This window comes from Gavialis gangeticus, unplaced genomic scaffold (assembly GCF_001723915.1).
Source record: "Gavialis gangeticus isolate Ggan-Ray unplaced genomic scaffold, GavGan_comp1, whole genome shotgun sequence".
In the NCBI taxonomy this organism is placed as follows: domain Eukaryota; kingdom Metazoa; phylum Chordata; order Crocodylia; family Gavialidae; genus Gavialis; species Gavialis gangeticus.
The window spans coordinates 57,030,470-57,042,018 of NW_017728992.1; the positions used below are offsets into that span (position 1 = coordinate 57,030,470).

Below are 11,549 nucleotides of genomic sequence, written 5' to 3' on the forward strand. Positions count from 1 at the left end.
GGGACCCGGGCGCAGCTGCCAACAGCTGGACGGGGGGCGGGGGGGGTCCACTGCCGAGCCCCGGCCTGCGCCGCTTCCACTGCAGAGAGCCCGCCGGGCCGGGCTGAGGGAACGGGCTGGCAGCGTCCCGCAGCGCTCCCGCCCCCTCGCCGCTGCCCTCAGACCCGCAGGCTGGGAGCCGACCGCCGCGCCAGGGTTTTCATCCGCGCCCGTGGGTGGCAAGGGTATACGAAAGGGCGGGCGACGCGCTGCCAACCCGGAGCAACAAACTTTACAAAAGGGATTCTCCTCTAAAAGAGAAAAAAAGGGGGGAAGCCGCGGCTTTCCCCTTGCGGGCTGGCAGAGGCCCGGGCTGCGTGGGGCCCCCCCCATGCCCTACACCATTGGCGATGCATAGCGGGCGCACATGCGCCCCCTGAGAAAAGGCACGGCCTACACTGCCAGCAGTGCCTGTGGGTGGTTGCCCCTCACCACCAACACCGCCGGGGCGTCTGTGGGCAGTCCGCAATCGCTGCTGGTGGCGTCTGTGGGTGGTCGCTGACCACTGGTCAGCGCTTGCCCCTACCACCCAGCTGCTGACAGCGCCACAGCCGCCTGTGGGAGCTCCCCGCTTGTTGCCGCCAGGCTCCCACCACCAACAGCGCCACTGCCTGCAGGAGCTCGCAGTGTCCCCCCAGCCACCAGCAGCATGCGGCATTCATGCCCTACACACCAGGCCAGACACAGGTATGGGCAAACCAGCCAGCTGTTCAGGGCCCGGACAGAAAAGGGGGCCCCGAAAATGGTGAAAATAATGATTATTATCATCATTGTCTCTGGTGAAGGGGGGGCCCGATACTAAAAGTTTGCCCAGGGCCGCCAGGAGTCTAGGTAGGGTACTGCCCACACCCCCACCCCTACCTCCTGGCCCATATACTGCAGGGGTGGGGGAAGTTGGTTGGGAGTGAGGGGCACTGGGTTGGGACTGGCCATTGGTTTTTACAAATGGGTCCTGGTACAAAAAAGGCTGACAAACTGGTTTACATGATGGTTGGCATAGGGCTAGTCCTGCCTCAGGATGAGGTGACCTCTGGAGTTCCCGGCTACTAGCTTGCCCTGATCCTGGGCCTCCTGGACTTCTTCCCCTCCTCCATAGGAGCAGAAGTTGCCTCTCAGTGTGTAAGGGGTGGGGGGCTTGTCACCCTCACTTTCCTCGCCAAGAGTGCCAGCAGGTCCTTAAAGACTGAATGAAGTGTGCCGCCTGCCCAGGCAGCAGGGATTCTCAGCCGGGTTATCAGAAGGGAATGCTGCATGATGTTGGCATGGGCAGGTGTGCCAACACCAGCACAGTTCACAGGATAAATCCCAGAGATTTCAAATGGGAACCCCTAGTACCAAAACCCACCTGACTTGCCATGGTCTAAGTTTTTTGTCACAGAAGAACAGTTCTGTTGCTTTTCTGTAGTAAAAAAAACTGAGTGAAAGCTAAGCTGGCATTTTTTGAGAGGTGCCTTGAGTCTGCAGAGCTTCAAAACCACTGCCCCTCATACCCCTGCTAATTGCCATTAGCCTTCCTGGGCTGCTGCTTTTTCTCCTTAGAAGCTGCCTCTCAGCATGTGAGGGGGACTATTACATTAATTTATCTCACTTTCCTTGCCAGGAATGCCTGCCGGTCCTTGAAGAGTGAAGTATGCCATCTACCTATAAAGCAGTGATTCTCAACAAAGGTGTTGTAAGGTCCTATTAAGGGTGACACATGCAATTGGCAGTGTTAGGTGTGCAAGCACCAATGCACAAGTCACAAGATAAACCTGAGATTTCAAATGGGAATCTATAGTGTCAAAGCTGACCCATCACAGGCTTTCTGAGTTCTTTGCAGTAGAAGAATGGCTGTATCATTTTTCTGTAGTCAAAAAAACTGAATGAAAGCTAAAAGCTGGCATTTTCTGACAGGTGCCTTGAGTCTGCAGAGCTTGAGAACCATTGCCATGAAGTACAGATTTGTCAACTTTCATCCTGTACAGCACTTGGCAAAAAAGTCCCTATGGGCTAATTTCACTCCCAAACTTTCTAATACCCTGTTACACAATGTGGTTCTCTCCAGGAAAGACTGTGTAGACTACTTGTCGTTTACAATCTCTCCCCAGTAATCAGGCAGAGCAGACTGACACTTTTTAGTGTAACTGGTTCAGCAAAGCCTAAGCTTTCATAAGAAACAGGCTACTTTATCAGATGCTAAGTAGATGGTCACCTACAAAGGTCAGACCTCTCTGAACTAGTTACCACCCTGCCTTCTGCCTAATCTAAGACTAACACAGCTAACTACCTCTTTTCAGTAATCAGGTGCACAACATTTAGCCAGTCTGCAAAAAAACACCTGCTTACAAACCATCTATTTCCTGATTCCCAGCAGTCAAGAATTTTTCCATTAAAGCAGCCAGTTGTCCCTAAGGTGTTGCTTTTATCATGACTACATACAGTACCTATGGTAACTTAAGGGCAGGTTTGGGACCTTCCAGCCATCCTTATGAATAACATGAACAAAGTTACTCTAGGTTGTTTCAATTTGAGTTTGAAATAAAAATGGTTTTTACGAAGGAAAACACAGGATAGATAAATACATAGAAATAACATAGAACTGAAAAGTGAAAATTCATTGAAAATCATGGAAAAAATACTTCAGTGTCAGAAGCACCACTCATAGTACCATTTCTGTAGTCAAAATGGGGTCTCTACATAATTATGCACTAACAATTAGGGCATAATATTACTTTTGGGCTGAACTTAAATATTTGGTACAAGTTTTTCCCACCAGAAGCACATTTTCAGCAAAAAGTCATTTTCAGCAGCTTTTCAGGTATTGGCTTTAGGTACCTATCTTTTTTCCCCTCTTATGGTTCTTTTATGAATTGGAAAATAATAGGATGCTTGTGATTCATACCCAAACTTTTCAAATTGTACATTTTGAGTTGTTTAGACTTTTGGATATGCTGATTTCTTTCCTCCATGCTTTGCAAGCCAAAGCTGCTGAAGGCATTTTTCAATCATAGTGACTTATTATACTACCTTGCTTTTTTTTTTCTTTAAATCAATACTTCGTATTGAAGGCAATGAGGATTTCTGACTAATAATTGATAGTGATCTGGCCCAAAGTGCTTTGCAAATCAAGATTCTTATATCTGTTGTCATGTTCCATTGATTTCAATATATCTTTAGACAGGAGGAATCTGTGCATAAAGATCCCCTGGGAGGATTGGAGTGTCTACTCCAATCTGAGGACATAAAGATTTGATGCAGGAGTAATTTGCAACATGATCTTATCAAAGTTGGTCTTTTCAACAAAAATCTTGAATGTGATTGGAAACTGTAGTTTGCAGCAAACACTGGTTACTGATACATGAATAGTTTGCTTTCTTCAGACATTTTCATCATTGCTTTGGTCCCTGATGCTTGAAACATTTAGGATCATAGTTAACTTTATAGACGTGGGCAGTTCAATCAGGATTATTTTCCTGTTTTAGCATTATGCTGGATCAGGATCAAGGTCCGCAGCACTTTGTACAACTGAGCTCTGTATCTCAGCTAACATTTTATTGGTCAAGTCATTTCCTTTGCATATTCCCATTTGTAGCACTCAGATATCAAGGTGTTTGGGGTCACAGGAGGGGCAATGGTAGATTTTGACTTCAGGGGAGCTATGCCATACATAGATTAAAATAATGGAAGGTGCTACATAGTACAAATAAAACAAACTTTCAGCTGATAAGTACTCCTAAAAATACAGTTTAAGCATTATTTTTTTCAGGATTATAAGTCATGATTAATGTTACTAGAAGTAGTTACCATTTAATATAAGAAATATTACAACAGTGCCTATTGTTCTTTACTGTTGTAGATGTCAGCATTTATACAAGTACAGATCATAGGATCATAAGAAAGTAGGGCTGGAAAGGACCTCATGAGGTGTTCTACTTCAGCTCCCTGCTCACAGCAGGACCAACCCTAACTAAACCATCTTGGTTAAGTGTCTGTCTAAACTGGTTTTGAAACTTTTTAGGGATGGAGATTCCACATTTTTTCTAGGTAACCTGTTCCAATGTTTAACCAATCTCATAAACAAGTTCTTTCTAATCTTCAACCTACATTTCCTCTGCTACAGGTTGTGCCATCGCTCCTAGCCCTGTCCCCTATAGATAGAGATAGAGATATAGATGATATTGCAAAACAAGTCCACCATAGCAAATAATTTAAGATTCAGGATGAAAGATTGATCAACTGCAATTTTCAGAGGGCATAGTGCCTTTGAAAATCAGACCACTTATACCACCTAGTTATGTGGGGCTTAATTAATAGACTGTTAAGGCAGTGCCCCCTAGTGTACAATACTGAAGATTGAAAGGTTTCCTCTCCTCATCTTTGATGCACACGAATTGTATGAGCACACAGAGGGAATAAGCCACAAAATGCTGCACTGAGAAGCACTTCCCCTTCCTTGTTTTTAGTATTTTACTTTTCTTTCCATATTTTTGGCGTTTCTGTGTGAATGTATAAGAAACATATTAGCTTTTAAAAATGGTTTATGTATAACATTATAGACACCATATGTTAAAAAATTATGAGTCAGCCCCTCCTCCCCAAATCATTACATTTGCCTAAAAGTCAGATTCTGATCAGAACAAAAAAAAAATCTGTTTTTGTTGCTTTCTTTGTTTTTTGAGCCTTTAGGGGACAGTTGGGTCATGTTTTTAGATTTTTTTTTTCTGTAACCATGAGGGCCTAGAACCCTTTTTCAATGGAAAGCAGAGATTCTCATTTAGTCATGGATTCCAGGAGCTGGGTCTCTAAATATATTACAAAATATTTCAATATGAGAACACAAGAGTGTTCCTTGAGGGATACCCACATCTTGAATTCTGCTCATGAAGCCTTTTGGCAACAGTTTCTGACTGGTGACTGAACCTGTCATGGGCATACTCTCTGTACAGAAAGTTAAGTACATAAATACATACACAAGTCTTGATTGGATTGGGGCCTTAGAGACCACATTAGGCACACCCTAGACAAGAGCAGTAGAGAATCTTGTTGCCTCTTCTTTATGAACCTGATCACATTTCTGTGTGTCAAGTAAACTTGTTATATGTGCTCTTTTTCTCCCATTGCTGTAGCAAGCTATTCAAATTAGTACCGGGTTTACTGGCAAGTTCTACTACTGTAAATGCAGCTGACACTGGAAAAAGTCCTTTCACTAAAAAAGTTTTTACTAGTCGTATGAGGAAAAGGATTCCACATCTAGGACTTTTGCTGGGAAAAATAAACAATCAAACCTCCTAACCAAAACTACAGAAAGCCCATAACTGTTCACACCCCTCCCACTCATTGGGGAGCTGTAATAGACAAGACATAATGCACATCAGGGTAAAGAATACATATAGTATATAACTGCAGCTAACATGCCTAATTTTGTAACTAGTGCCCCAATCCTGTAAGTACTCATGCACACCTTTAGCTTTAAGCATGTGAGTTTAATTCCATTAAAGTCATAACAAAGATGTAAATTGTTATCAGTGTGGCTACTTGTTCACAGAGTCCAGCACATGTGTAAGCATTTGCTTCCTTCTCCACCTCCAAATACCAAGCAGAGAGAAAAACACCATGGTCTAGGCTTAACCAGGGAACAAACTATATCAAAACTGTTAAGTGAATTTACAAAGTACAGTCACAGGAAAAGGTTGGTTGATACGGTTGTGTAACAGGAGTTGGAGAAAATATCTGCTTATGTTTATGTTCCATAGCATCATAGTTTATTTAAAAAAAAAAGAAAGCTTTCCAAGGGGGAAAAACAGTGGAGTTGCATATTCCCCAGAGAGCTTCCTCCTGGATTCCACGCTTGCTTGCATTTCTCTTTTAATAGATCACAGTTAGTTTTAGTGGAGAAGTTTTGTCCTGGAACAAGGAACCCTATTAGGGAGAATTATTCTGAGTTGTGATGAGGAAAGATCTGAATCAGATACAGCTTCACAAAGACTGTCCTCTTTATAGTAAACATTTTTCTCTTGTTGTTGAGCCAGTGAATTTACAGTTGAAAAGCTCATTTGCTTGTGTCTTTTTTTTAAGGTATAACTGAGTCTTCCATCCATCTCTGATCAGAAATGACTGACCTGCACACCCTAACCATTCACAACAATTAAGACATAAACCTGCTGCGGGAAAACAGGTTCTCTTTCATGCCTATATCACAAAAGGTGTACATGGATTTGGGGGTGGGGAGAGGGTTTTGGTTTGGGTTAATCCTGACTAGGTGATGGTTAAAGAGAGTTTAAACTTTGTCACTATTTTACTTCCTAACATTTGCTAAATGCATCTGTTACTTTTATATGTCTAGAAAGATAAGAGAGCTACATTATTAATAAATTTAAATACATATACTTATAAATCAACTGGGCTATTTCCTGTGCTGTTCTAACTTCTAGTACTGTTCCCTCCTTTTTGAGAGGCAGTCATTTCCTGCTAAGACATCTTACTTATTTGTTTGCTCTTTTTTGGTCTTTGCCAAGACAGTACACTTCTGTTGTATCTCTTCACTTGGGTATTGAATTCTAACTTTTTCTTACCAGCGAGTAGATCAGGCCAATACATTGCATCCTAGCTTCAAATGGAAAGATCTGTACCTTTGACTGATAGTGCTCATGGGGTAGATTTTCTTTTTTATCCACAACAGCTGAAAGTTTATGTATGCTAAATTATTTATGAATTCACATTGGGGTGCAAAGGTGTTAATGAAAACAAAAAAACAAATACCAAAATATCAAATATCAAAAAACTCTCAGACGTAAACTACTTACAAACATGTAATGCTAAAATTTGGTCCCCTGGTTACTTTAAAGGACCAAATGTGCAGCTTTTTTAGAAGGGGCTGTCTTTGTATTTCACTCTGAGAAGCACAGACATATTTTTTTCCATTGTTTTAATACTGAGTAGTGCTTGTATGCATTATGGCTGCAGTGTACAATTTAGTAATCACCTGCATATGACATAGACACTTCAGCCAGTTAATTTTTCTGTTTCTCCTTCTGAAACTAAATCTTTAGTTTTTATTTCTGTGGAGAAGTCTGCTTAATGACAGAATATTAATAGATTTCAAGGCCCAAAGGCCTATTTATCCAGTCTGTTCTCCTGTATGATACATGCTATTAAATTTCATTGAGTGGTTCCTCATGTAAGTGTACCTTAATTTTTTGTATCTGCCATAATGGGCTTCTTTTGCCATTCTGAAGCCAGTTCCTTTGGTATACTAGCAAAAATACTCTCCCTAGATTATTAAGCCAGAGATTTCCAGTGATGCTATTTCCTTTAGAAATCTCACCTGACTTTTGAATTTTCTTTAGCAGGAGGTATATTTACAAGCTCTGCTCCACATTCACCAAAAGCACTTTTCATATCCTCATACCCCCACCAAATTGCAGGGAATGTCTGACTATGTCTCAGGTCAGAATTGAACCTCTTGAGTCTTAAAATCTGGACTCCATTTGATACATTTTGTTGGCTTTCCCACAGTGTAGTTATAGCCTCACTTTTGCTATCAAGCCTTTTAATTAAAGTCCATGATTTTATCATTCTTTTCCCCACAGGCATCTGTATCTTTCATTTTCAAAACTGTCACTGTTAAAAGGCACACTTGAAGTTTAAACACACCTGTCTAATTGTGAATACTGATAATGACCTTGCAGATTGATGGTTAGGGTACTTGTGTGGGAGAGATGGGTTTCCAGTCCCCTCAGGCAGAGGGACATGAACCTCACTTACCTACATCATTGATGAGTTCCCTAACCCCAAGATGGGGCCCACCACTGGATATTGTATAGAGCCCAACACATGCCTGAGAGTGTCTAGCAAAGCTAAGCAGAGGAATGCTTAGTTTTCGGATCTGATTGGGCATAGGCGTAAGTTAAATGCTGAGCCAAGGTGCTTCTGGGCATGTGCCTAAGCAGAAATTTAGGAACCTGGGGATCTTTAAATAAAAAAAAATTATGGCATTTCTAGAGTATAAGCGCCTCAAGGGTTTGGTGGCAGGTGGACAGGGGGTTCAGGATCTCAATTCTGGACCTGTGTGGCATTTGGGCATTTAAGTCCCATTTCATAAATCTGTGTCTTCTTTTGGATCTGATCCTTAGTTTCTACTGATGTTTCTGAGCCCTTAATATTAAAAGCACATCTCTATGGCTCTTAATTCCCTCCTACTGTAATTTTAAATAATTGATAAACATGCACCTGAAGATATAAAATAGAAAGATTCCTAATATTTCTTTTGGGATCCTACTAACATGAGTTAACAGAAAAAACCCTAAAAGCTGTCACTTGAAAGTAATTGTTTTTACCAAGACATTTTATTTTATTCTTGCTGTCAGGATAACTAGGAGTAGACAGCTCACCAGTTAACCAAATGCTACTAGCTACTGAATTCAGTGGTATCAAAGTAACTGCATTGTCAGGCTTTTTATTTATTTATAAACACCATATGCCTGTCATGTCAGAGACCCAGTGGACGTCATGTATGCATTCATTAGCTTGCTGAAAAAAAAACAAAGACCCCCTTGATTATATTGCACACCAGTCATTCTTGCCAGGGCTTTCTTTCAATATTTGGTCACAGTGTTAAATTAGTAGATATTTCTGATGTTTGAATAAGGAAAACAATTGATAAAATACTTGTTGCTTAAAGATCTCCATTTTATACAGGGCTGAAAATTAAAAATGAAATATTTCCTCTTTTGTCTGTCAAGTAAAAAATATCATTTTGGTTACTGGAATATCTATTTCTGCTGAATTTTCATAAGGCCTTAAGCTGTGAAAGCACTTATCTCATAATGTGAGACTCTGCTTTGTCTTGTAATCATTGCATTTCTGAACAACATTCCTGTTAAAAAAAAGAACAAAATATCTAACCAATGTGCTGTTCCATATGCATAAATGTGAGATAATCTGACTGCATGATATGGAATCTTAAATTCTCTGGTAGGCTTAAAAGGTGTCTGTAAAGTACACTTGCATTGTTATATTTACCGCTGTGTGGCAGACGTAGAACCATCATTATTTAATTTCCAGTTCCTGACCAATGTACCATTGTTATCTGTAGCATATTCTTGGGGGCATGGCCAGTTCCTGTTGTAATTTCTGTTGTTAAAAAAACTTTTACTACTTCTCTTAGAAGATTATTACTCTGTCTTTTCAGACTTCACTGTAGAATATATTTTCCCCTGATATCTGTTTATCTTGTTATTTTCCATAGTGCATATCCGCATGGCATCCAAGCAATGATCAACCAGATTTTTCCTTCAATGAGCCTTAGAGTTATGTGACCATTGTGATCCCATGTTCCTCTAAACATTGACTGACAGCCCAGTTTGGCAGTCTAATGGGAATTTTGCCTCAGTGGGGACTGCAGAAATAGGTTTAAAAGGTTCCAGTCCCTCAGTAAGCAAGAGTCAAAACTTGTGAAACCAGGGGTGTAAGCCATACAGGAAATTATGAGGCAATAGGTATAGCTGAGATGTAAGATATGCCTGTAGTGGGGCTCAGAACAGAAGTAATGAGTGTAATTGGAGTAAGCTGGAGTACAGGAACATGTGGACTGGCCTGCAGGAAAAGGTGAAAGGAGATGCATCAGCCAAACAACAGGGGACATGTTAAGTGAGACAATATATGCGAGCAAGAACATAAAGTGAGGACTAAGCTGTCGTAGGCTGGTGAAACTGAGCAAGGGATCAGAGCACATGCTGATCTGGGCAGAAATTCAGAGCTCCCACATGTTCCCCCCCACAAGACATGCCAGGCGGTAGGGGAATGTTCAACCCTTCAAAGAGAAATCAAGCAATGTGGAGGCATGAGCAGCCTCAGACACTTGTGGATTTGCAAACCCACTGAGATGCTAGCTGGAGTGGGAAAAGCAGAATCTGAGGCCTGTCTCGGTACACACTGACCTACCTGTTCTCATCAAGGCAGATCCAGAACAGTCATTTGCTAGCACTGTAGCTGGGTGGCTGAAAGTAAAAACATAACTCTCTCTGACCCATTCCTACACCTATCCAGAGGACTGTTTGTGCTTACTCCTATTTTGGTACCTGATAGGGCCATAAATCCTCAGAGCTGCCTGCTGTGTCAGATCCCCACAGACCACACTACCCACGCAACTCACTTCATGGCTGCACTGCAAATTGTGGAAGCGGTGAGGAAAAGTGTTGTGGGCAAAATTCTCAGTGAACGAAACCTGGCATAGTGCTGATGAATTACATGAAATCATGCCAATTTATATTGGCTCAGGATCTGGCCACATATCAAGACAACACCTGAAGGCTAGCAACCAGAGATGCACTGAAGCCTAGTAGTAGGGTGCATCCTGGCTTAAAGCAAAGCAGGCATTTTAGGTGTGAAAGCAGAAGGTAAATGCATATATAGGGTAAATGCGCATGCAGGGAAAAACTTGTTAACACACGCAGAGGATCAGGTAGTGGTCGTGCCAATGGTTCACTACTGGGGAATCTCCTCTGTGAGCCGTTAATTGCTTGACACATGAATACCACCACCACCACCACACCATTGGATTCAGGAATTGACTTTCACACTCTTGCATCCTGTTATTTAATCCAAGCTGAACGGCCTCCAGAGAACTCGCTTCCACATTGACCTTAGGAATCTGACAAGCTCTACTTTACAGCCAAGGGATGCCACACTCTCATTTCCTGAATTGAACCGAATGCTGGGTTTTGGTTTATTTTTAACAGGAGTCGTCAAAACTTGTATTTTTGTACTAAGCTGCTGTAATAAATGGAGTTTACAGGCCACTGAACTGTCACTCAGCTTGCCAGGCTGTGCAAATAAGGGACAGAATTTGCCCTTGTCCTACAGTTACTGTGCTCCTGTGAGCTGCTGCATCGGCAGTGTCTGGTGATTCCCAATGTGAACAAGGGAAACTGTCCACAGACCTGTTATATCTCTTCCCATGCAGGAAATAAATGAAGCCCTGGCTCTGTCTCCTCCTCACCTTGGCCTAAGCATACTGGTCAGTGCATGCTAGGTGACTGATACTGCCTCTTGCCTGATGTGGAGGGAAGCTGGAGGAGGGAATTTTGACCGTGCGTCAGCTCATGGATCACCACTGCTATGTGCTACCCCATCCTTTAGGTTGACTGTAGCCTAGCCCATAATAAGGGCTAGACTCATTGCAGTTTAGCCCATAATGAGGTGGGGAGTTGTGAGGTGGGAGTAAGTAGTAAGGAGATCATAATAGAGGTGATGTTGCAACAAATTGTTTACATGTTCACTGACATTTTCTGTTTCAAAGTATGTTGGCACTCAGATGTTTTCATTCTAAGCCTAGTCATCTCCTATTTACTTTGTAGATACTTGTTGATTCAAGTGAAACTACTGTTAAAATCACCTTTTCGTAGGTTACAACAAAAAACATATAAAGGTTGCACAAAAATAGTAATAGTAATGTGGTGTCTTCGTTTCAGAAGGATCCTGGATAGCTTTTCAGTCTCTTGTTTACCACCTCAGTATTGCCACGTCCACAT

General features: G+C 42.0%; 1 long non-coding RNA gene across 2 annotated transcripts; it reads left to right on the top strand.

The window, feature by feature from the left end:
- The first annotated feature begins 5,496 nt into the window (after nt 1-5,496).
- On the top strand, nt 5,497-11,331 carry LOC109301685. Of its 2 annotated transcripts, XR_002098566.1 has the most exons (4): nt 5,497-5,707; nt 5,891-6,017; nt 6,094-6,193; nt 9,266-11,331. It is a non-coding gene; the product is annotated as an uncharacterized LOC109301685 (long non-coding RNA). The 2 variants fall into 2 exon arrangements; XR_002098565.1 differs by lacking the exon at nt 5,497-5,707 and having other exon boundaries at nt 5,744-6,017.
- Nucleotides 11,332-11,549: the final 218 nt, after the last annotated feature.